The sequence below is a fragment of the Oreochromis niloticus genome, linkage group LG22, assembly GCF_001858045.2.
Source record: "Oreochromis niloticus isolate F11D_XX linkage group LG22, O_niloticus_UMD_NMBU, whole genome shotgun sequence".
Classification (NCBI taxonomy): domain Eukaryota; kingdom Metazoa; phylum Chordata; class Actinopteri; order Cichliformes; family Cichlidae; genus Oreochromis; species Oreochromis niloticus.
In genome coordinates this window covers 902867-926454 of record NC_031985.2, presented here as the reverse complement: position 1 = coordinate 926454, position 23588 = coordinate 902867, and the positions used below count along the sequence as shown (strand labels likewise).

The following is a 23588-nucleotide window of genomic DNA, read 5'->3' as shown; positions in this document are numbered from 1 at the left end:
GCGCGCTTTGCACTGCAGTTTTTTCTTTCGTGTAATCATGTGAAGATTGGAGCTTGTTTGTGTTGACACCGAATTCGACTCCCCTCTGATCGCTCGGTTTTTCTGCCGGAGCATGAAACAATATCAGCGTAGAGAGCTCGGAGAAGTGGGACTTGGACCGTGGCTCCATCTGTACAGTATTACCCTCGTTCATTCCCCCCTTTGTGAGCTTGATTTCTGAGAGTCTCTTTTGCATTAGTACTGCATAAATTTTCCACAAAAATCCTCCTCGAGGGTCAAAACAGCAGAAACAGAAGGACGTGGACCCACTGTTTGTTTTCCTGAACGCTGTTGCACAACCCTTTTTTTCCACTGAGCTGCACATGCTGAGCAGTTTGATATACGTTTACTCTCTGCTGTGGAAAACATGCAGAATATATAAAACTGCAGTTCCTCTGGGGTCCACACGAGGCAGTCTATCAAAGCGAGTCGGTCCCCATAGACTCCTGTGTTAAACATCCACGGGTAAACGTGTTTTCGGCCTGCTGCGGCGCGAGTTGTGATGTTGGGTACATTTTTATGTCTTACACCTGAATGAGGCTTCCCATCCACTGCAGAATACCTGTGCTATTTAACTTACATCATTATGGCGTCTTCTTATCGCTGCTTATTCTGCACGCCGACCCGTCACATCAGACTGTTAGTTGGTGTAACAGGTTTAGGTCAATTAAATTAGGTAAATTCAAGGGTTTTTGTCCACCATAGAACCAAGTCCACCAGGGCAGATCTTTATATTTTTTACATGCCATTGTTTTGGGAGCATTTCAAGTTTCTATACATCAATACAACCGTTATATCCCAAATTTTGTTAATATGTATGCAGTAAGTCCATAGTAACTACATAAATGGCAAAAAGGACAATAAACTACAAAAAAATTGAAAATCAGTTTTTGGTTTTTTACACATATTTCTAGTTACAGAAATTTAAGAGGTTTATCCCTCAAAACTGTAAATCCAAAAAAGTTGCACACAACAGTTTCCAACCACAGCAAATTTATTTGGAGTGTCTTCATAGTTTCATTTTTGAGATGCACTCATTTCTATAAACTGTAGGAAAAACTAAAATAAATATTATTGTGCACAGTTTGCACAAAAACTGCATGTGTATTATAATAAAATATTTCCAGCAGTGCAGTTCAAGTTCTAAGCATCTGAGAAACTATAGAGAAAGACAAAGTCAAACAGGACAACAGTAAACCTTTGAAAGGACCTGTAGGGGAAAAACTACATTTCTGGTTTTCACAAGTAATGGCGGACATGCGATAGTTAACGCTGATTTTTATTCTAACTTGGAAGTGCTATGAACAGCTGATCGGATCGGCAAAGTGTGTTTCTGGATTATTTTTTTGATGTTGCGCTCGCTTTTTATGCAATTTTTGCAAAAAGCTATTTGTAGAAGGAAACCGCGACCCAGGCCAAGCTCAGTGCACGTTATGTAAGTAACTACTCCGGTTTCATATGCAAAAAAATTTATTTTGCTAGCTTATGTGTTTGCAGTTCTACTGGACTTTAAAAATACTTACACAAATCGGAGCGTGCACGTTTTTGACCACAGGAACTAAGCTTTTATGATTTTGACTTTGTCTCTATTTCAGTGGTTGCTGAGGGCGATCGTGGCTCAAGAGTTGGCAGTTCGTCTTGTAATCGGAAGGTTGCCGGTTCGAGCCCCGGCTCGGACGGTCTCGGTCGTTGTGTCCTTGGGCAAGACACTTCACCTACCGCCTACTGGTGTTGGCCAGAGGGGGCTGATGATGCGATATGGCAGCCTCACTTCTTTCAGTCTGCCCCAGGGCAGCTGTGGCTACAACTGTAGCTTGCCTTCACCAGTGTGTGAATGTGAGAGTGAATGAATAGTGGAATTGTAAAGCGCTTTGAGGGTCTCAAAAAGCGCTATATAAATGCAATCCATCATTATTTTATTATGGGTATTGTAGTACCCATTTGAAGTCTTGAATGTTTGAATGATGCCGGCTCTCCAGGCTTGAGCGTGAGGTTACTGAGTTTTCATTTTACCCTCAGCTGGAGTTCATGCACGTCAGCTCTGTGTTTGATGAAAGGTTTCTGGGAAATGTAGTAAATCAGTAGCAGAAGCAGAAGTGGAGGCGAGCAGATTTGGTGACATGTGCTAATGTGCGGTGCTGCAGCGTGCTGGTTGTGCAAATGGGTTCGCAGGTCGGTGTTTGTATGTATGTTACGTACATGCTGCTACATTTGCTGAGCAGCTTCCTCAGCAGAGCGGAGAGTGGGAGTTGTACCGAGCCTACATCTGTGCAGCATTACACTTGTTAATCTTCTCTGAGAAGCCAGAGCTTGTTTTTCTCTGTAACAACATCTTGATTCTTTCCTAATCATTCTTGTGCGTGAAGACTCGCAGCCGAGCAGGGTGCGTGTCTTTCATAAAGAGGCTGCTCCTGGGTCGGCGGGTGCACTCAACCTGTTTGGTAACCTTTGGTAACGCTGGTCCAGGTAGGTCGCGGCAGCCTCTACTTTAGCTTTAGCTTTCTTCTGATTGGCTGCCCCTCAGTTTCGGGGTTTTCTTAGCAGCCAACCTGAAATTTTGTATGGTACCAGACTGTACGCTCAGAAACCTCCAAACTGATCAGACTCCCTCCTTTCTCAACTCATTAACCCGGTCAGGGTTGCAATGGCAGCAGACCTCCCTCTGTCTCTGCACCTCTTTAAGCTCTTCCAGGGGGACCAAGGCGTTCCCAAGCCACCTCTCCAGCATGGGTACCTCAGGGTGTCCTCCTGTTGGACATGCCCAGAGTGCCTCCTTTCAATGTGGCTGACCAGCAGGTTTACCGAGTTTGTGTTTCAAAAAAGAAGACGCGACCAGCATGGACCTGTTGGCTCAAGACTGTTAAATATCAATGAAATTCAACCAGTTAGCAACAACAGAAGAAATAACCATTAGTGATGCAAAGTGGGCGGTCCCAAATTCAATATGAGTAAACTCTGAGGCGAGTGGTCAATGTGAAAACCTCTGGGACATCCCCCTGACAGACCATATGAGCAGGCGGTAAAAGCATCACTGAGTTAAACTACACAGTTGTCAGCTAGAAAGCAACGTACGGCGAGGGATCATGACCTTTGGAGGAAGCTCATTACTGTTATTTTTATCCCTGACCTTATTCTTCTGGTGGCTGCCCACAGCTCATCGCCATAGATGATGCCAGGAACATAAATCAACCACCAGATCAACAGCTTCTCCTTCACGCTCAGTGAAGAGAGAACTGAGCGTGAAGGAGAAGATGTCCTCCCCAACCTGGACCGCTAAAACCCACGGAGGAAGAACCATCGCCTCAAAGGTGGATGCCACATCACAGGGGAGGTGGTTGCTCGATGAAGCCGATCTGTTTTTGTTCACTTATTTAAAAGAACAAAAGACCATTTCAGACCGTTTACATTTGATACTTGTTAAACGTTGGACAAAGGTTATTCAAGTGTGACTTTGAATCTTCACTGCTGGCAGGAAGTGTTTGTTATCTTGGAGCCGTGCATGAACATAAAAGCCCGATGACCTTGGCTGTTGTCTCTGGGAGGATGTTTCAGAAACAGCAGCTGAAGAAGCCGCTGAGTTACAAACGCTAACCGAGCAGATGCTACGTTGGCGAGAGCTGAAGCGTCAGGTCTCTGGGTTTTAGAGGCAGTTCAGCCTTTTGCTGCTGTTGCTGAGACCAAACTGTTGGACTGAGCTAACAGCTACCAGGGCGACAAGTGGTTTCCAGAAAGTGTGACTCAAAAGCTCGAATCGGTCCCGACTGAAGAACCTGTGAGGTTTTTCCAGCCTGCTTTGTGTTTGGAGGAGAATGACCACACTGACAGATATCTGATATTTACTACAGCACAAATACAGCGCTGCGTGGAACGCAAAGGCCTCCGATCAACCCTACATCTGTGCTGCATTAGCTTGTTTTCTGCTCGTCTCTGTCCAAGGCCAGCGCCTGTGCGTGTGTGTTTGTGCGTGTGTGTGTGTGTGTGTGGGACTCAGAGGACTTTTGTTTGACGGCGTTGCAGGAATTAACAGGATGTTAGACAACAAGAAGTTACACCGACACACAGTGGTCTCTCTGTCTGCTTCTTCGAATGGTTTGTGTTTGTTTATGGCAACAGGAGATTAAGACCCATCTGGTGTGTGTGTGTGTGTGTGTGTGTGTGTGTGAGTTTGTGGGTGGGTTGTTGTAGGTTTGGTTTGCTTGAGATGGGCGGGGGTGGGGGTAGAATTGGCGAACAAGTGTTTTTTTTTATGCCTCACATGTGTGTAAACGAGAAAGAAAGAAGCAACAAGAAAAGAAACGGCAACATGAATAGCAAGACAAAAGTGTGTGTGTTTGTGTCAGTGTAACAGAATCTGATGTGTGCGTGTGAGTGTGTGTGGGGGATGTGTTGCAGATTAAGCATTGTGCACGGCTTGTGTGAGTGTGTGTTGGTCGGCGGTGTGTGAATGATAATGACCTCTGACTCTGTCAGTTCTCTGTTACTTTACTGGATTAGCTTCCCTCCACTGCACTGCCTCTAGAGGCACGCACGCACGCACGCACGGTAAATATCCGACCTTGCAAGCAGCCAATATTAAGCAGCATATTGGTCGGCGCCACAGCTCCGTGATAACAGATACTACACAACAAATACTCAAATACTTGCGGTTCATGCATGAAGTACAGCAGTACTACAGCACCAGATACAAGTGCAGTACAGGAGTGTACGCAGCATTCACACTCATCACAGTCACGTTCATGTTACTGACTGAAATTTAAATGTTCACCATGTGCTGTCTCCAGTGGACGTTAATATTGGCACTAACCCTGCACACAGTGTCTGTGACTCACTCTATATGTGGCCATATTAATACAGTCACACATATTTACTTCTCTTATTGATTGTATATTATATTGTGATTACACTGATACTGACTGTGTGGGCTGCTGGAGTCGGGCTCTGGCTGCTGCTGCTGACGGGGTCCTCGCTGTGACAGCAGGCCTCCGTTTGCGTTCTTTGTGCTGATAATAAATCGCGCTGTGATGGAGCGAAGAACTGACCCCTCACCCTGAGACTATCCTGAACATGGATGTTATTGATAACTTCAGTTTACGGTATCGACGCTGATTCGTGTCCACAGTTAATTCTACTCCAACTCTGATTCACTGCATTGATAGTGAGTGGATGAAAAAACACATATACAAAGACACTGACTCATACATACTTAACACATTCATAACACACCCACCAACTGGCAGGCCCTTTACAAACTCTCACACACACGTACACATTACCAACATACACACACGCTAACTGGGCATAGATCCACTGTAGGAGTTGGTCTCTCTGCTGGAGTCCCTGGCTCCGTAGGACATGTCCACATGTGGAACACCAGCTGGTCGACACACACACACTCACGTGCACACACACGTGCACGCACACACGTGCACACACACGCATACAAATACATGCATTCGTCTCCCCTGCTGCTCTAACAAGCCTCCTGCTACAAATCTTTCCTTTTTGCATGTGTAATAGTACTCAGTCACACACACTGTCTTTGTCTTTCACACTTGTTTACACACTCGCTCACGCACCAACAGTACACACATTTGCAGTAGTACAGTACTCCCTCTCCCACACACACACATCCCCCGTGCCAGGATATCTGTTTATTGGAGTACGTAGCTGATTTCTGCTGGCTGCTCTGCATGATTATTGCATCATACTGCACACACGCACACACACATGCACACAGACACACACACGCTGCTGTATGTATGCGTGAAAACGATCTATAGACACACACACAGATGATTGCATCATGGTGCAAAGCTGTACGTACACGCGTGCACGCACTTACCCACGGCTTGCATCAGTCATCAGTCCGACAGCGAGCGTCGTATAGTTCCCTCAACTTTAATCACAGACACACGAACCAGGCGGTAAGACCGAGAAACAGTCTGTCACAGACAGGAAACTCCAGAAACCGTCAACATGCTCATGACTGATTTGTCCGATTCGGGTGGCTCAGAGTTAGATTGAAACCAGAGCGGAAAAACAGCCGGTCGAACCTGAGCTCCGGTTACCAGAGAGGAGAAAAGTTGGGAAAATAAACACGGCAATCAAAAACATCATCAGTCACTAAAGCTGAAAACTCGGGAAACCCAAAATAACCTCAGACTGGAGCTCAACACAATAAACATGAGCAAAAATGTCTTGATTTTACTCGAAATCAGCCGTTGGTTAAAAAGCAGGTTTAAAAATCCCATCAGGTGATCCGGAAACCTGGGAGTGAAATCCAAATACAACCAAACTTCAAATTATTCATCAAACGTGACAAAACGCTGCTTCATGCATCCACGTGTGACAACAGTGGAATAATGATTCTCATGCATTTATCTATATCGCCTTGACAACAAATTCCAGAGGTGCTTTATTACATTAATGACAAATCAAAAGCAAGTGAGGTCAGATCTGATTAAAATAAAACAAATCCATCCATTCAGGGCAGCTGGAGCTCGACCACAGCTGGCTGGAGGACTCAAACCCGGGACCTGCTGGTTGTCAGTCCCTGCACCACTGCGCTGCCATGAAAAGGAAAGACCAGTATGTCAGCATATTAGAGAATTTAGCTGATAGAATGAAATCATCTGGAATAGTTTGGAACCGATACCATTGGATGAGTTTTTGGCAGGTGCACAGCTGAGGGGCTGGTCATCTTTAATAACGAGTCTAAAATTGGGACATCAGTGGAGCCCAGCCTGAAGTCAGACCCCAGAATGCCTTCGATGGGCGGGAGAGTCCGCTGCTCCACACCGGAGGTGTGTAAGTCCAGCAGCGCGTTGTCGGTCATCTGAAGATTCGGTCAGGCCTCAAACCGGTCCCCGGGATGGTAAACAAGGCACAAAGGAAGCTGTTTTATTCTAACAATTAGCTACGTCAGTCTGAATATTGGTCTGCCAGATGGAGACGAGCCGCCGTGAAATCTTATAAACCAGTCAGACATCAAAGTCAGCCAAACCAAAAATGAAAGGACTGGAAAAAAGTGGAAAAGAAACGAGGAACCAGCATTAGCAGAGAAATCGGCCAGCCATGCAGTGAAAGAAGCAGGCAGACAAAGTTAAAAAAGCAAACGCTAATATCTGCCCGCCAATCTTCTTACCGGAGAAAATCCACTGCTGGTTTTGAAATCAGTCGGTAAACTCAACAAATCATCCACGTGTGTTTGAAAACTCTGCCTAGGAACAGTTTAAAGCCAGAAAACTGCCATTTTAATCTTTTATTGGCTTTGTAAAAGCCAAAATGGGGATAAAGGTTGGAAATTGGCAATATGTGAAAACTGCCTGGGGTTTGGTGCTCGTTGTTAGAAACCAACGCTTCTCTGAAAATGAAATCGGCATAAAGACGACTTTCAGTCAGAGAGTAGTTTTTAATTTCTTGGATTAAAAAGATAGTAAAAGAAAAACAAACTGTTCATACAGTGATAAAGATTTTCCAAATATACATCTGCCAAACGGAAAACCTGTCGACACAGATCGGGTGACGAGGAAGATAACATCTAACCAACTAAAAAACAGGATTATCAGGTGGGAGAGCGGTGACCTAAACCTTAGCATGATTCAGTCATGTGTGGAACCGTTAATTAGATCAGTGACTCCGCCCATTCTTACCTTAAACCTGCAATTTAAATGTCATATTTAAAAACGGACGATCGGTGAGTCACACCAAAACGAAGAAGAATCCCTCAAACATCATGACGCAAAAACCAGTTTTAAAACAAGTCAGCCAAACACGGAAAAAACAGTCAGGCAGCTTAACACCTAATTTAGGCCATGCTTAAAAAAACCCAAACAAATCCTGAAACTGTTGTAATCAGTCGGTCAGATCTGGATCAGCTCCTCAGTTTCACCAGCAGGCCGAGCCGCTTGACCAAAACCTCCTCTGAATGAAGGCTTTGTCCACATGGAGAGCAGTGTGTGTGTGTGTGTGTGTGTGTGTGTGTGTGTGTGTGTGTGTGTGTGTGAGAGAAAGTAAAGTGTGTGAAAGAAAGAAGGACAAAGAGAACAAAATAGGGTGAAAAAGAGACAGTGAGACAAAGAAACGGAGCGAGAGAGAGAGAGGGAGTTTGGTGTTTCTCAGTGTGGAGCTTAAACAAGCAGTACAGGATGTGCAGCCAAACTATTTTCTCTGGTTGGCTGCCGAATCTGTGTGTGTGTGTGTACGCATGTGTGTGTGCATGTGTGTCAGATATTTGGTGGGGGTGAGGTTGAATGGATGTCACTTGTTTTCTTTACCATTACAGCTGGGAGGGACGTGTGTTCGCACGCACCTTCGGTCGACGACACCCGTCGGGTCCACAAACGGCACGCTGGTGTGTCCGCAGTCGCTCGCACTGCAGCCACACGAGAAACACGTCACCTGAAACATCTTCAGACTCTCAGCTGATGTATTTACTGCATGTAACCTCAGAGGTACAGAGCTATTTTTAATATGATTTGATCTGTGGTGCAGCTAAAGCCGTCCTGCGTATGGACACTTTTAAACCGAGATTAGCAGCGCTGCCAGCTTCCCAGCAAACACGTGGCATGAAAGCATAGACTGTATATACAAGATGGACTACGTCCACGTTTTAGGTCTGATTGTGTCTGATTAACCATTTCCTGGTCCAAACGTTTCTTCCAAAATCAAAGAAGAATTCGTATTGTCTCAGCACCGGTGTGGCTGTCCTCCCAGATGTCACGATAACATCTGTGAAAGCAGTTAGCAGAAGGCAGTTAGCTTGCTAGTATTCATCTAAAGATGATATATCACGACTTCAGTATTGTTTAAAAAAACTGTTATCAGGTTGGTTGTAGAAGAGATGTTCAGAGGGTTAGGGGAGTTGGCAGTTAGCCTGGCAGCTAGCTACAGAGCTGTGGTTAGGCTAATATAAATACATTAGCAGAGAGCAGATGGAGGATGAGGGATAAACAGCTCTCAATAAAAGGTTATGTTGAGAGTCCCTGATGGTCACAGATGTATGCCAGGTAGACGATGCCGAAAACGGACCAAACTTAGCCAAATAATGCTAAAGTGTCTGGGCTACTAGCCGCTCTGACACAAACTATTATTTTGTTTATAGACTAATTAAAAACATAAATAATACAATTAATAATAAGTAGTAAAATTTTGTTATTAGTGCTTTTACGATAAAGTTTAATTCCCTTTGTATTACCTGTTTAATATTTCATAAAGTTTTCCTAATACACTTATCAAGCAAGCTAAGTTAGCAAAGTAGCACCAGCTCTTTCCGTAGGGCTGCATGGGAAGTTTGTGGAAACTTCCACCGAAGGTCTGAAAGAGACGAGCATTTAGATGATGTCTTGAGCTTAAACTCGACTATATGAATGCAGAAGAAGTGTGATGACTGATATGTATTTAATGACTGCACAGGTTTAGTCTGCGCGACTTTTTAAAGCATGTACATTGTTATGTTTTACAAAATTAAATCCAATCCTCAGTCACACAGGCATGGAGATCGGTTGCTAGGGAAAAATGTCCCAAACCAGTTGGCAAATGGTTACTGGCTGTCTCTGGTAAAACTGGTTGCAAAGAAAAAAAAACCTCCTCGTGAAACTTGTGTGAAATAGCAAACACTGAGTTGTGGTGTTGAGCAACGCAAACCGACTCCACTGCGTGTCGCACTCTTCAAGGTTTCGCTATCGGTTAGCGAGCCGTTTCAGAGCGTTTGCAGACACGTCGGGGGTGACCGCAGAAATCTGCGAACAGGCAAATCAGTGTTAAGGTTTTTGGTCCAGCTTTGTTACCTGCTTGCAACCATTTTTACCTGACAACAACGATCAACCAATCACCAACTGATTGGGTAATACATGCAACCAGTCGTTACCACAGCAACTGCTAACCAGTCAGTTAATGATCATTTATTCCTAACAACTGATGGTTACCAGACTGTCGCTAACCAGTCTCTACACCTGTGAGACGGAGGTCTGAAAGTAAATGAAATGAAGGCTGTTTAGACACACCCCCTTTGACAGGACGCAGACTCTGATGAAACTTGCTCTCCCATAGTCTGGGGCATCACCTTCAGCTGTGACCTTTGGAGGTGGGTGGGGGGGTCAGAATCTCCATCAAACTGGGTAAACATGAACTTTGTGGACTTACAAAGATGGTGGTCCCAGAGATGATGTGGTTAAAATGCTGTTTGGCATCATATTAGGGGTAGGGGTAGCGTTAGGGTCAGACATAACCCGAAGTCCGGGGACTCGGCCACTAACGGGCAGAATGAATTCAGAGATGAAAGCAGGCCTGTGGTGAGCGAGGAGGTCGGGGTCGATGGACGGGCCAGTCGTGACTCCAGGCTCCTTTAGTTAGCGTTTGTGTTGGCGCTGCATTCAGCCATAGCGACACCAGAGCAGCCTCAGACACACTGCACACACTTTGCTTTTGTCCTTGGACAGTGTGTTCCCGCTGACGTCCAAAGAAAGCTACAGCATCGGTCACGTGACCTGGCTCAGACACCTTCAACTTTTGGCAAAGCAACCTCTTTTTCTTTCTTATTAAAAAAAAGTTACTGCTTTAATTTTCCAAGAAGCAGTCCAGGTATTTTTTTATATATTTAATTTTTTATTATTCTTTGTCTGATATTTTTTTGTGAGGAGGAGGAGGAAGAGGAGGAGGAATATTTATCTCGACAGACAACAGAAAAAGAAAGCCTGACATCTACCTGTCGACGCGACCGCTCGCTCCACAAAGGGAAAGGAAGGGAGACGCGAAAATGAAGAGAAATAAGAAAGTGAGTGTGTCAGGCTTCAGGTTGGCATGTGAGCGATGAAAAGGCCGCCGTTTGTCACCAGAAATTATTGATGTACAAACAAACAGACGCTGCGGGAGGACGCGGGAGTTTGGGAGGCTTTTGAAAAACGAATCAAAGAGGGGGGAGGGGGAGGGAGGTAAATGGCTGAAGATGATGAGACAAAGGCGGGAGGAAAGTGATGAGACGAGATGAGGAGGGAAAGTGGAGAAAGTTGGGGGGGGGGGGGTGATTTCTCTCCTTCTCCTTTTCCTAACCTCCTTTCCTTCCCCTCTCTCATATTTTTGGTCATCCTCACCTTCCTCCTTTTCCTCATTCCTCTTCTTTCTTCCTCATCTTCATCTTCACGTCCACCTTCTCTTTTTTCCATTTTTGTTCTTCTTCCTTCTTTAACCAGCTCTTGTCATTTTTCTCCTTCCTCATCAACAGCCTCTTCCTCTTCCTGCTCTTCTCACTTTTCCCTTCCCTTCTTCCTCTCCTTGTCGTTTATCTGCACTTCTCCTTCCCCCTCTTTTTATTTTCATTCTTCCGTTTCCTGTCATTTTCACTTTCTTCACGTCTTCGCCTTCCTTCTTCTTTTTCTTATTTATCTTCTGCTTCATTAGTTTTCCATGTTTTCCTGTTCCTGCTCGTCAGCCCTCCACTCGTTTTCCAGTGTCATTATTTCATCCTCTGGTTCTTCAGCTTCTCGTCATGTCCTCTTCCTCTCCAGTTCTCCTTCGTGTCCCTCGGATCCTTCATCTTCTGTGTTTTCCTCTTTTTCCTTTTCATTTTCTGCTGCTTCTCATTTCCTAAAATCTTCTTCCTGCTTTTTGTCTGTTTCTGCTCCACCTTTACTCTATTTTTCCTCCTTTTCCATTTTCACACCTTCCTTCCTGTTCATCATTTCAATCCTTTTCCTTCTTCCCCTTTTCCTCCCTCTCTCCTAATCTTCAGCTTTATTTCCCCCCTCGTCCTTCCATCCTCCTCTCTCTTCCCCCCTTTTTTCTTCTCTCTCCTCCATCTCCTTCCTCCCGCCCTCTTCATTTTCTTCACCCTTTTACCCTCCTCCTCCTCTCAGGCTGCCTGTTGAATGAATGAATGAATAAAAATGAAATCGCTCACAGTCCTTATTTCTTTCTTGTGCCTTCGTGGAGCGAGAACACATAAATGCCGGCGTGTTTCAGAGATGTGTGTGACACAGTAACGGGTGCTCATTAACATTTTAATATTGATCATTATGTGTGAAATCATGTCCGTTATGGAGGCGCTTGATCCGCAGTTTTGATTTTCTTTAATTGCGTTGCCTTTGGCCGTCTTTTTTTCCTGATAAATGTATTTATCTGCACGCTTTAAGAAGACGAAATCCAGAATCTTCGCGTTGTCGGGGTGTGAAACCGTCACGGGGGCCCCGAAGAGAAACGCGGAGCGGTGATGACAAAACAAATTCACATGTGAATGTGAAATTAGAGCCAGATCTTCATGCGAGTCAGCTCAGAGCAGCTCCTCTAATAACGCAGATACCATCGCTCCATATTCTGACGATCGATCAAAGTGAATTAGATCGGCTCGGCTGTCGATAATGACGATAATGTGTGTGATGAAAGCACGTGAGGGTGTGTGTGGATCTATAATCTATAATCTATAATGGTGATGGCGGCTCAGAGGAATCTGTTTCTGTCTCACAAAGACAAAGGCTCAGACAGACGCACGCCGAAATTGGTGTTTTTTCTTTTTTTCTTTTTTTTGTGGCCACTCCAGTCATTTGGGAAACACACACACACACACACACACATACACACACACACACACACACACACACACACACACACACACACGGAGATTGAAGTCCACAGTTTGAAAGAGTGTTTAGCAGATTTTTTTCCTTTTTTTTTTTTTTTTTTTGGGCAGGACGAGCGGGGTAGCGCTCTCTCCCTCCAGCGACCATGGGACTCGGCGAGTTGCCATGGAAACAGCCCAAACTGCACCGGAGGAGTGATTGAGAGGGGGAGAAAGAGAGAGAGAGGGCGAGAGAGGTAGCCGGAGACTGAGAGAGCGAGGGGGAGAGAGAGAGAGAGATTTCACTCCTAGAAGAAGGCCTTCTGATGGCGACTGTTGTTCTTCTCCACTCAGTGTGAACAGTTTAGTGTGTGTGTGTGTGTGTGTGTGTGTGTGTGTGTGTGTGCGCGTGTGTGTGTGTGTGTAAGAATGAGACTGCACAGAGTGGGGAGAGGAGAAAAAAATGCAGGTGACTGTCTGTGTTTGTGTGCTTTTGTGTGTCCTGTCTGAGTTTCAGCGTGCAAGCCTCTGTGCGTGTTTGCGTGCTGCAATTTTAGCTCAAGGTAATCGCAGCGAGGACGTTTCAGCCGCACCTCCTAACTTCAGATCGCCCGTTTGAAGGGGCGGCGGTTCGGCATGCATATTCAGGAGGACCGACGTGCGCCTGTGGCGTCCAATACTGCGCTTTGTCAAAGCAGCAAAGTGACCTTTGGCGTCAGTGTCGCGCCTCCGGTCGCTGCAATAACTGAGCACATGTTAGTGATGGTAGGAGAGCCTGCAATGTCACGTTTAAGCGCACCAGTTACTGCGCTGAAGGGGCGTAATTTAACCCAAACTAAGTGCTTTTTCTAAACCCACGCAAGAACCTAATAACTCATGTTCCTGCGCTTGAACCGTGACCAAACGGGTCTGCAGCCTAAACCCAGGCAGATATTTTCACTGTCCAAAGCCAACAAGCTTTACAGGGCGGTCACAGCGTGCTCGACATCCCAGCGTGTCAAAAACTTGCTTCTCACTTTGTGTTGTTAAAGGCTGATCAGGTTCACTTTCACTCACACATAACCTGTCAGGTTACCCCATGGGCACAAGGGGTCCTTTAACAAATCGCCATGCGTGGGGACGCGTGAGCCGGCCTCATGGCGACAGAACGTCAGTATGTAAACGAGTACAGGCTGGTGTATATGTGCATCTATGAGTTCTCCCAACTTGGAGACGAAGCATCCAGTGGTTCGGGTTAGATTCAGCGGAGGTTGGGTACAGGGGTGAAGGTTGGAGTCCTCGTGTGTGTGTTTATGTGTAAGATGCATGTGTTACCAAAGCTTCACAGTAGACGCTTTCTAAGAGGACGGCATCCTTATATCTGAGGGTTGTTTCTGCATGTGCACATGTATCACTCCTGCTGTATCCAGTGTAGCGTGTGTGCGTGTGCGTGCGTGTGCGTGCGTGTGCGTGTGTGTGCGTGCTCCTCCCTGGGCCAGTATCCGTGGTAAGCTGTGATTCAGGCTGTGAAAACACTGATTTGGCAGCCAGAGCGTCTTCCTCTGTCTCCAACCGACTCCGCCAACAAAAATCCATCTCTTATTAACTGATGCTTTATTACAAAAGAAAGGAGTGTGTGTGTGTGGGGGGGGGGGGGGGGGGGCTGGGTTTTGGAGAGGAGGCGTGTCTCTGAAGTCCGGAGTCTTGCCGTAAAGTCGGGCCCCGGTTTCGGTGATTGATTTATCTTTCTGTCTGGGAAATGTCAGAAGTGTCAACTGGAAAAGATTCATTAAGCTGGATGTTTGGATTTTGTGGAATGAAACGGTTCCTAAAAATACCTTTTTGTCTTCAACCAGAGTGTCTACACGTTTAAAGAAAGCAGTGCAAGAAAAGGTCAGTGTACCTGAGCGTGTGTGCCGTTGCTCGTGTCAGTGACACCTGATTGGCTCACAGGGTTTAGACCCGCCTGTGTGCTGCTGGTTTGGTATCGAGTCTTTGCTGATGTGTGCTTCGATGTTTTCAGTCAGAGTTTATGTTGAATTTTGCTCAGTCTGGGTTGCTCAATAACGGCAAAAAACATAATAATGATCATGTTGGTAATAGCTCGCACGCTCACAGTTTTTGTTTTCGTGGCCTCTGATGGCGGCTAACCCCCTGAGGTCTAAGTCATAATTGGTGACGACCCTAACCCTATGCAAACAGAACACGGCGTTTTGGGGAGGCTTTTGCTTTTTGTTCTCCCAAGTTGTGAAATAATCATTCTCACTGACACATGAAATATATTCACATCCATCCATTCTCCTCCGTTCAGAGGCTGGAGCGTAGCGCAGCTACCATAGGGTAGGGGGCGGGGCACACCCTGGACAGGTCAGCCTGTCACCGGGCTCACACAGAGAAACAGACACACCTATGGACAATTTAGATACACCAATTGACCTAACCTCAAAACTGCCTGTGTTTGGACTGTGGGGGGAACCCGGAGAGAACCCACACAGACACGGGGAGAACATTTAAACTCCGGCAGATCGTGAATTCAAACACAGTTTCATAGTTTCTCCAAACTTTAGGTTAGTGTTATGCGACTGAAGTTAAGAATCTGAAGGTGTAAAGTAGCAATAAAGTAAGAAACTACAAGCTGAAGCCAGATAATCAACCAGTCCTTTCTAATCGTCAGTGCTGGCCGCGTCGTTTATCCCTGTTAGCATTTTAATCGATGCCCAGTGCCGATCCTAAATGCTATGCAGCTCTCTGCCATCAGATGGCGCTGCAGCCCTGATATCGTCATAGAAAAACGTCTGTTAATCTAGGCCGGATCAGTTAAACCTGTTACCGTTTGTTAGTTTTGAAGGCGAAAGACTGATGAGATGCAGGTAATGAGCTCTCTGAACGGTGGCTGGCCTTTCGCTTCGAGACGCGATGTCTGTTCGGAGTATAACCTGCAGTGTGAGCTGCCACACAGTATTTAAAGTACCGTTTATTACTGAAGGTTAATGTCATTAATGGTTTTTGACAAACTATTAAAAAGTCCTCAAATGTAGCTTTTTTAAATATCTCAGTGTTTGTTAGGTTTAGATTGCTCGTAGAAGTCGTCTAACTTTTTTCCTTGTTTAGTCGACCAAGAAATTAGTCGCTAGGAATGTCGCGACTCCAGATGTGCCATAAAATAATAGCAGGAAAATTTTAAAAAGTAAATCGGAATAAAACTGTGGGTCCTTTAGTGTGATTATTGATGCCTCAATTGCAGGTCATCCTCTGTAGCATCATCGCTGGCGATAGCTTGGACCTCAGTCTGTGGATGTCTATTATACACCTTTCTAACATCGTTAGTTTTAAGTCTGATTCACTGAACATGGAGTTCATTTAGTCACAGTCCAGTCTAGAGTAAAGCGGACGGTAGAGCAGGATGTGACCCGGCGTTCTTCGGTTTTTCATTCAGATCTCCGCTGTGACGTCTGATCGCTCACACACAGAGCCACTGTATCCTTGGAGTTATTTTCCTACCAAAGCACATTGTCCCCTTCACAAAATGTGAATCACAATAACTAAATGGCATCAAATATGTGCGATTGTTTTCTTCGTTTGCCAATCAATCAGTCCAGCTCCGTTGGAGGCGAACCATACCGCGGCGAATGGAGGCTTTATTTTCAAACCGCACAGATAGTAAAATGTCAAAAATGCATTCAAACTAAAAAAAGAACCTCCCACTCAAACTCCATCTGCTGTGGAAAACCATTTAATACGATTACATGTAGAATGAAGTGTGTACCAACAGATGATGAGAATTAGGAAAAGTCAGACAATATTCTCAGCATTCAGAACATACAATTGTAAACATCAGCAGCAGAAAGAAGGCAGTTAAACCTCTAATCTCCAAACAAACAAAGCAGCCGATCGGGCCCTAACGGCTCCATCCATGTTCATAGAGACTGCACAGCCACACGCTGCAGTCTGATGCAGAAGTTTGGGGCTGTGGATGCCTCGGCGTGTTCGGCGTCTTTCATGTCAGTCAGGTTTTACAAGTAATTTAACCACATTAGCGGAAGATAATGGTTAATTAAGGAAACTGGATCGTTTCAGCTATGCTTTTTAGATTTCATTACAATATACTTCCTCCATGTTGGATTATTATCAGCTGGTACAGGGATGGAAAGGAATCAAAAATGAATTTAATTTCCTGGCAATTAAAAGGAACCAAACGGTCATACAACGATACATCTGAGCCAAATCGAGTCTTTTTTTCATCAACTTTAACCGCTTGTTTGTGGCCAAACTGCAGATCAGATCGAGTGGACGCTGGAAATAAAATACAGTAAAGTAACCATCAATGACTTGTAGTTCTTCCTGAAAAATGTGAGTTTGAACTGCTGCTTTCCTAGAAACCGTTTTGTAATCCGAGCGCATCGGGCGTGCTGACGGGTGTCCGCTGTTTAAACGCGCAGGGCGCTGCCAGCAGCTTTTCTGGATGGAGAGTAAACCGCAGTGCAAACCCACACAGTTTGATGAGCTTGTACGCGCTCGTTATTGGCTGGTTCATTAGGTCATGCACATGTGTTTTCGCTGCGTGTGAGCCGTTCGACACAATTCGGCGGACTCGAGGAAGAATCGGTGGTTTTTACGCCGCTCCGCCCAGTAAGCAGCCGGCCTCGCTCCACGAGACCTTCGAAGGTTCATCTGGTTTCGATGAAAATTTTCCAACCTCAGAATATCCTCACCTGCCAGCTTCGAGATGTGAGCTTTTCCTCCTCCTCCTCCTTCTTCTTCTCCTCTCTTTCTTGGAAGCTAGTATTTACACTTGAGCCAGTGCGGTAATCCTTAAAATATGTGCCGTGTAATGCGTTTTAAATGATGCCGCCACAGGAATTTACTACTCAAATTCCAAGTGAAACAGTATTTTGAGAGCATCTTTTTTGTTTTTTCCTGTGATGTTAGGTCAGAGCAGAGGGCCGAGGAGAACTCTGTGGCAGTTTCACTGATGTCAGGTCAAATATAACTGCGTGGTTTAGTGTATATAAAGTCTTCCCCTAAAGCGAGACAGCACCAGGTATGCCAGGAAAGTTGGCAGCACCTGTACTTTATTATTGCAGCTGCCGGTGGGGATTATGAGAGCATGACACTGACTGACGGCGTCTAATCCAAACAGTTTCTTACTCTCTTATGCAACACGTTGTTTAAGTTTCCTTCAAGGTCTCCAAGTAGATCGTTTGGGTGCTGTAGTTTCTGTTAGCCCCACCCCCTTCTCACCTTTGACCTGTGCGCCATGGTTAGACCTGGCAGAAGCTAAAGCCCTGACCGGCGTGGCTCTTGGAGTAGAGGTCTTCATCCACGTGCGCCTTGGCCGACGCTACTGATCAGGCAAATGCTCAGATATCTAATTGTGCTGTAAAACATCTCCGTGGAATAAAGATGCAGTGCTTAAGATGGTTGGACACGTACTGAGAATATCATGAGAGAATCCACCTGGAAAGAGGAGGACTGCTGGTAGAGATGGGCGGAGGTCCCGAGCTGCAGGCTTTATATGGTTGGTGCTAAAGTCAGGTCTGCAGGGGGCGATCTAACTGACAGAAAGGGATTTAAAATGTGTGAATATGGATCTATGTCTTGTGCAAAGTAACACCAACGAGCGCTGCAGGTGACCCACCACTGACAGGACGCCACAAAGAAGAGCTCCTCGTCTCCCTTCAGCTGGACCAAAGCTGTGCAACCCTCCACCTGAGCGGAGAAGCTGGCTCATGCTAATGATGGTAATCAGACATGCACTCTGAGAGAAGCTCGGCGTGCTTCAAAGGAGGTTGTATTTTTGGATGGTGTGTCTGATAAGGTGCTTGTGGACTTTGGTCTCCTTATTTCTGTTTATGTGTCGTTGCTACACCTTTGTTTTAGAGGCAGGACACTTTCTCCTCCTTAATGAGAGAATGTGACCTGATCCGCTCCGTTACACAAAAACAGGAAGAAAAGAAGCAGAAACTGCTGCAAAGTCAAAACTAGGCTCTAAAACGGGCTTAAAAGGCTTATTGGAGCTGCAGAGTTCACAAAGGGACCGCCTTTCCATATTTTATTTTCAAACATAACAAAAAGTAAATTTGCACATTAATCGTATTATGACCACATGTTCCATGTGAGGGTGTGTTGTTCAGAAAGTTTCTCTCTTATTTGGAGAAAACGATGGAACACAAATACATCAATGAAAAGAAAGCTGGAACATCTGCTCTTGATGAAGGCGGAATTTTTTTCCCTCCAACACTTTGCCTTCTTCGAGGAATCTGAGGGAACTCTCCGGCTCAGCTGCTCTTTGGCACTGTCGCCCATCTTTCATCGGTTATTAAAGATCCAGCGTCGCGTTCCCTGGATGGAACAATGTGACTGTGAGAGAGGGAATAAATACGGGAGCTTAAGCTCATCACTTCCTGTTTGCTGTTTCCTCTTTACCGGAGAGTCTGAGCAGAGTTTGTTCCCTGAACTTTGACCTCTTCCTCGTTAGTTGTTTTTCGAGTTGGTAGTTTGAGAGGTTTACTCTGCCTGTTGCACTCGTGTCACATTTAGTTGCTCAGAAAAAGAACTTCAGAGGTAAATTGGTGATTTCTGGATTGACCTCGACTCGCTTTTGGATTTTGCTCCAATATAAAGAAATGAAATCACTGTTTTCTCCCCTCAGTATTAGAATAATTTGTTTCAAGGCTAACAGCCATTAATTTTTTTTGCTAACCCTGCCTCGTGGCTTGATGTGACATTTCTTCACAAATTATAATTAGCTGTGCCGTACAATTTAGTTTGTGAAAAAGGTTAAAAAACTGTGGTGACCTTGCCTTTTCTCCCTGTCCACGTTTAGACGTACACCCCCCTGTTAGGCATCTTTTGGTGCTGCAAACATGTTGTTAGAGTTGTTTTGGAGCTAATCCAGTTAAAGTGCTTAGAGTCACCGTCTCTACTCTCAGTCATATTGATATTTGCAAAGAGTATTTGGAATATTCCTTATCGGTCCGATAAAAGTTTTACTGTTTTACTTTTGGCATCCTGACACCATCTGTGATTGAGCTTCAGTATTATAGCTTGTTTGCAGTATGTGCAGTGCTGTAGTCCCTGTCCACTGTCTGCACATTGAGTTTTTTTTTTTTTATGCAAAAGAAATTAGCAGAAAATATTCTGGGCTGTTTCCTTGATTTCATTATTTAGCAATCAAAACGTTCTGTGTATTCGTCCATCTAAATAATAATAATACTGATAAAAATAATAATGAATGATGATAGAATGAAGGTCCTCTCTACAGCTGTTTCAGCTACGAAGCACCTCATGCTGAATGAAAAACTGAGTATTATAATCAGCTGGTTTTCATACTGACACTCATTCACCAACCCCGACTCCACCGTCTTGGACTGCAGTTGGAAGTCTTTGCTCTGCAGCCTCGGTCAGTTTGGAATAATGACCCTCCAGCTCCAGAGCAGGAGGAAGGATTACTGTGGAAAAGGGTGGAGCTGGAGCTCATCCAACCTTTGGACGATGGACTCTGTGGAGAGGCAGCGGAAATATAATGAGAACTGCCACAACGTCACTTATTCCGGCTAGTGGATTTGTTAGCAACCACTGAACTTTCAAAATAAGATGGGGGGGGGGGGCTCAAAATAAGAAAAACATTGACTCGGATTTCTTTGGCAGTTTCTGGGCAACCTGCTCGAATTAGAAGCCTGGCAGACCGCTTTAGGGGATCCATCCGGCTGTGTGTGTAAGGACCATCGCTTTATCGTGTGCGTTTATTTGTTCATGAGCGATTGGTTATGTGGGCTAATCTAACAGTCGGATACATTTATAGTTTTTGGATTCTTTATTAAGTTTAATTGATATTTTTAATTAATTCTTTGAGTTCATCCGTGTAAAGTAAAATCCATTCCCCATTTGACCTTGGCTGATCTCTTAAAGGTCGTCTCCTCGTGCACCTCTGCACTTCTACATTATATTTACTGGGTGAAAGTCCCGTTTTGACCACTTGCACCACCAAACCTGAACAGAAAGCAAATATCGACTCCTGACGGACCCGGCGTTCGTGTTGAGGATCGTCCCCGTGGCGAGGTCTGGGTCTCTGTTTACAACTCTGAGACCAAACGGCTGTTTTCACTAGAAGAAATCAGTTTTTGTTTTTTCCAAATAGCACAGCTATAGTTGTCTCAAGGCACTGTGATACTGAAGGAAAATCTCTCCTGTGAACACCACTTGGTGATAGTGGGAAGAAGAACTCCCTTTTAACAGGAAGAGACCTCCGGTGGAACCATGCAGCTGTTTTAAGTTGCTGCCAACTCAAAATCTCATACTGTTGCTTCTCAGTATAAGAATCACTGAATGCAGGAGGAGGTGGGCTTCAGGTGAGGAGTGCATTTGTCACCACGTGTTGTGTCTTTGAAAGACGGTTTAGGAAGTGTGGTAACCCGGCCGGTCTCTACCGGAGCGCGAGTGTTTCTACCTTTGGAAAGACGCCGTCCCTCGGTTTGATTCAAAGAACAAAGAAACGTCACACCTCTGCTCTGACTGATGGATATTACGTAAACTCTGTTTGTTCATTCTGTGGGTCCAACACCAAAACCTGATCTCACCATCTATTACATTGAAAGAATTTCAGCCTTCAAACTTCAAGAGGAAGTCACGCCCCTTCATGTTTGTCCAGTCGCCCACAGGAATGAAAAACAAACACGCCAAAACCGACCACCGTGGTCCAAAAATGCAACTCAAGATCTGTGAGAAGACCACAAAAATTCCCCCCAGGCACACGAGTAGAATAGGATTACACAGGTATGACATACGGAGGGCCGTCGAGTTTGAACATACAAGGCCCGGTATTGATACAAGTCCAGCCTTTGTTTGTTGATCCTGAGAGTCCGACACCAAAAACCCGAAAATGTTTGGAGCTGGAATCGCACAAACAATGTCGGCTTTCAGCGTCGCTGTATGTTTGTCTGGTTACCTACAGGAATGAAAAACAAACCGACCAACAGATCTCTGAGAAGACGAGAAAAACTCAAAGTCCTGAACACATGAGAAAACAGAAACGCCTGAGCTTTTTATAAGAGGCTTTCTTTAATAACAAAGGTCCTCTCTACAGCTGTTTCAGCTACGAAGTACCTCATGATGAATGAAAAACTGAGTATTATAATCAGCTGGTTTTCATAATGACACTCATTCACCAACCACCGTCTTGGACTGCAGATGGAAGTCTTTGCTCTCCAGCCTCGGTCAGTTTGGAATAATGACCCTCCAGCTCCAGAGCAGGAGGAAGGATTACTGTGGAAAAGGGTGGAGCTGGAGCTCATCCAACCATGGAGAGGCCTAGACCTAGTCCTGCTTGAAAGGTTGTTAGCAGCCACCAGACTTTCAAAATAAGACGGGGGCTGTCCTGTAATGAGTCAGCCGTTAATGGCAGGAAGAAAAACATCAATCGGATATCTTTGGCAGTTTTTGGGCAACCTGGTCAAATTAGAAGCCTGGAGGACCGCTTTAAGGGATTCATCCGGCTGTATTCAGTAATAAACCATTACCTGATAGTGTGCAGAGAAGAGTTTTGACTGAGTGAATACAGTCAGGCTGCAAATCGATTAAGAATATCTACAAACCAAAAGACCAGCAGGACCTCCAGACCAAAAACGAATTCAGGTAACTTCCTTCAGAGGTCATTTTGTGGGTGTTTCTTACTTCCTGTTTATGTTAATGAGCGCTGCAGTGTGGTGTCTGAATATTTGTTCAGTTTTGTGCCTCTTCTGTCAAATATGTGAAGCTACCGTTGTTAAAAGCGACATCCTGACACTGAAATGTGACCGGGTGCTTCTACGCGTCACGTCCTCCACGCTCGCTGGAGGAGTTTCAGATCAACCAAACGATGCGGCCAAGAAACGCAGCCTCTTAAATCAGCGCTGTCTGCGTCTCTGGGTGGAGTTTTCCTCTTCTTATCAGTCGCCCCCTGAAATCCACGATGATGGAAAACCTTTGCACGCTTTCCCAGCCATCTTGTTTGGAGTGTGAGTTCATGTGAGGAGCCTATAACTCACCCGCCATCTTGTTTAGAGTGTGTGTGTGTGTGTGTGTGTGTGTGCGTGTGTGCATGTGACTGAGGTTTTGGCCACGGTCGAGGTGTGTGTGTGTGTGTGAGTGTGTGTGTGTGTGTGTGTGTGTGTGTACATTTCAGCGTGAGTATGAGGAGTCAGCGCTGTAAAGCTGCTCGTCCCACCGCAGCCAATGTCAACAGCCCAGTGCATAACTTCCCATGAGCCTTTTCCCCTAGAAGGTAACTGGAAAGCTGCTCTGTTAGTCCGGCTCCATAGGACTGTGTGTGTGTGTGTGTGTGTGTGTGTGTGTGTGTGTGTGTGTGTGTGTGTGGGAGATGTGTGTTTTTACACCCATTTGTCAGTGGGTCTCCATGGTGAATGTGTGTTGTAGCACCCATGGGTGTGCATTTGCATGCTGTGTGTGTCTCTGAGACATTTATTTGTTTCTGTGTGTGTGTGTGTGTGTGTGTGTGTGTGTACTTGTCTATCTGTCTTTCTGAAAAATGCGTGGAATTTTAAACCTGTGCAGTGAGGACATCTGTGTAACATGAGGACATTGTGGTGTGTTTGAGGGTTCAAAGTTCAGGTTTAGGTCCGGGAGGGTCAGATGGTCAAAGAAGGTCCTCACAAAGATGGACATGATGACATGATGATGTGTGTTTCTGTGTTGGATCTCTGTCTTCCTGAGGGCCTGTTGGGACTTTTAGGCCTCCGCAGTGAGGACATGTAAGTTTGATGATGCAGATGTTGTTTTAGGGTTCACTTAAGCACATCCGGGTGTTAAAGGAGGTCCTTACAAAGAAAAAACAGCAAATCTGTTCGTGTTTAGACTGTTCAGACTTCAGGTTTCAGGCTTCATGGTCTAAAGACGTCCAAACAATGTCAGATCTACAAATGTGTGACGGTTTGTCCTCAAAGAGCTGTTCTAGGGTCCAGACTTGGTTTCAGGGTTTGGCTGACGAAGTCTGGGAGTCTGTCTGAGCACTAAGTGGAAGTTA

The 23588-nt window shown here is 45.2% G+C and overlaps 1 protein-coding gene and 1 long non-coding RNA gene across 7 annotated transcripts in view; one reads left to right on the top strand and one right to left on the bottom strand.

Annotated features, from left to right (window-relative positions):
• The window catches only part of LOC100706707 (zinc fingers and homeoboxes protein 2), a 128691-nt gene that overhangs the window by 53884 nt on the left and 51219 nt on the right, over positions 1–23588 (top strand). The window contains exon 1 of one of the 5 annotated variants that reach the window (XM_013267092.3): positions 8324–8492. The exons of 3 other annotated variants lie outside the window; for them this stretch is intronic. The gene's annotated coding sequence lies outside the window, so the exon portion shown is untranslated. Of the gene's footprint in view, positions 1–8323; positions 8493–14310; positions 14462–23588 lie in introns of those variants that run through there. One more of the 5 variants, XM_005464978.4, reaches the window with a different exon arrangement.
• LOC102076139 (uncharacterized) lies at positions 1900–7680 on the bottom strand. Of its 2 annotated transcripts, XR_001223530.3 has the most exons (4): positions 7501–7680; positions 7184–7402; positions 6695–7056; positions 1900–6605 (listed from the first exon to the last, which is right to left on the bottom strand). It is a non-coding gene; the product is annotated as an uncharacterized LOC102076139 (long non-coding RNA). The 2 variants fall into 2 exon arrangements; XR_268158.4 differs by having other exon boundaries at positions 7184–7680.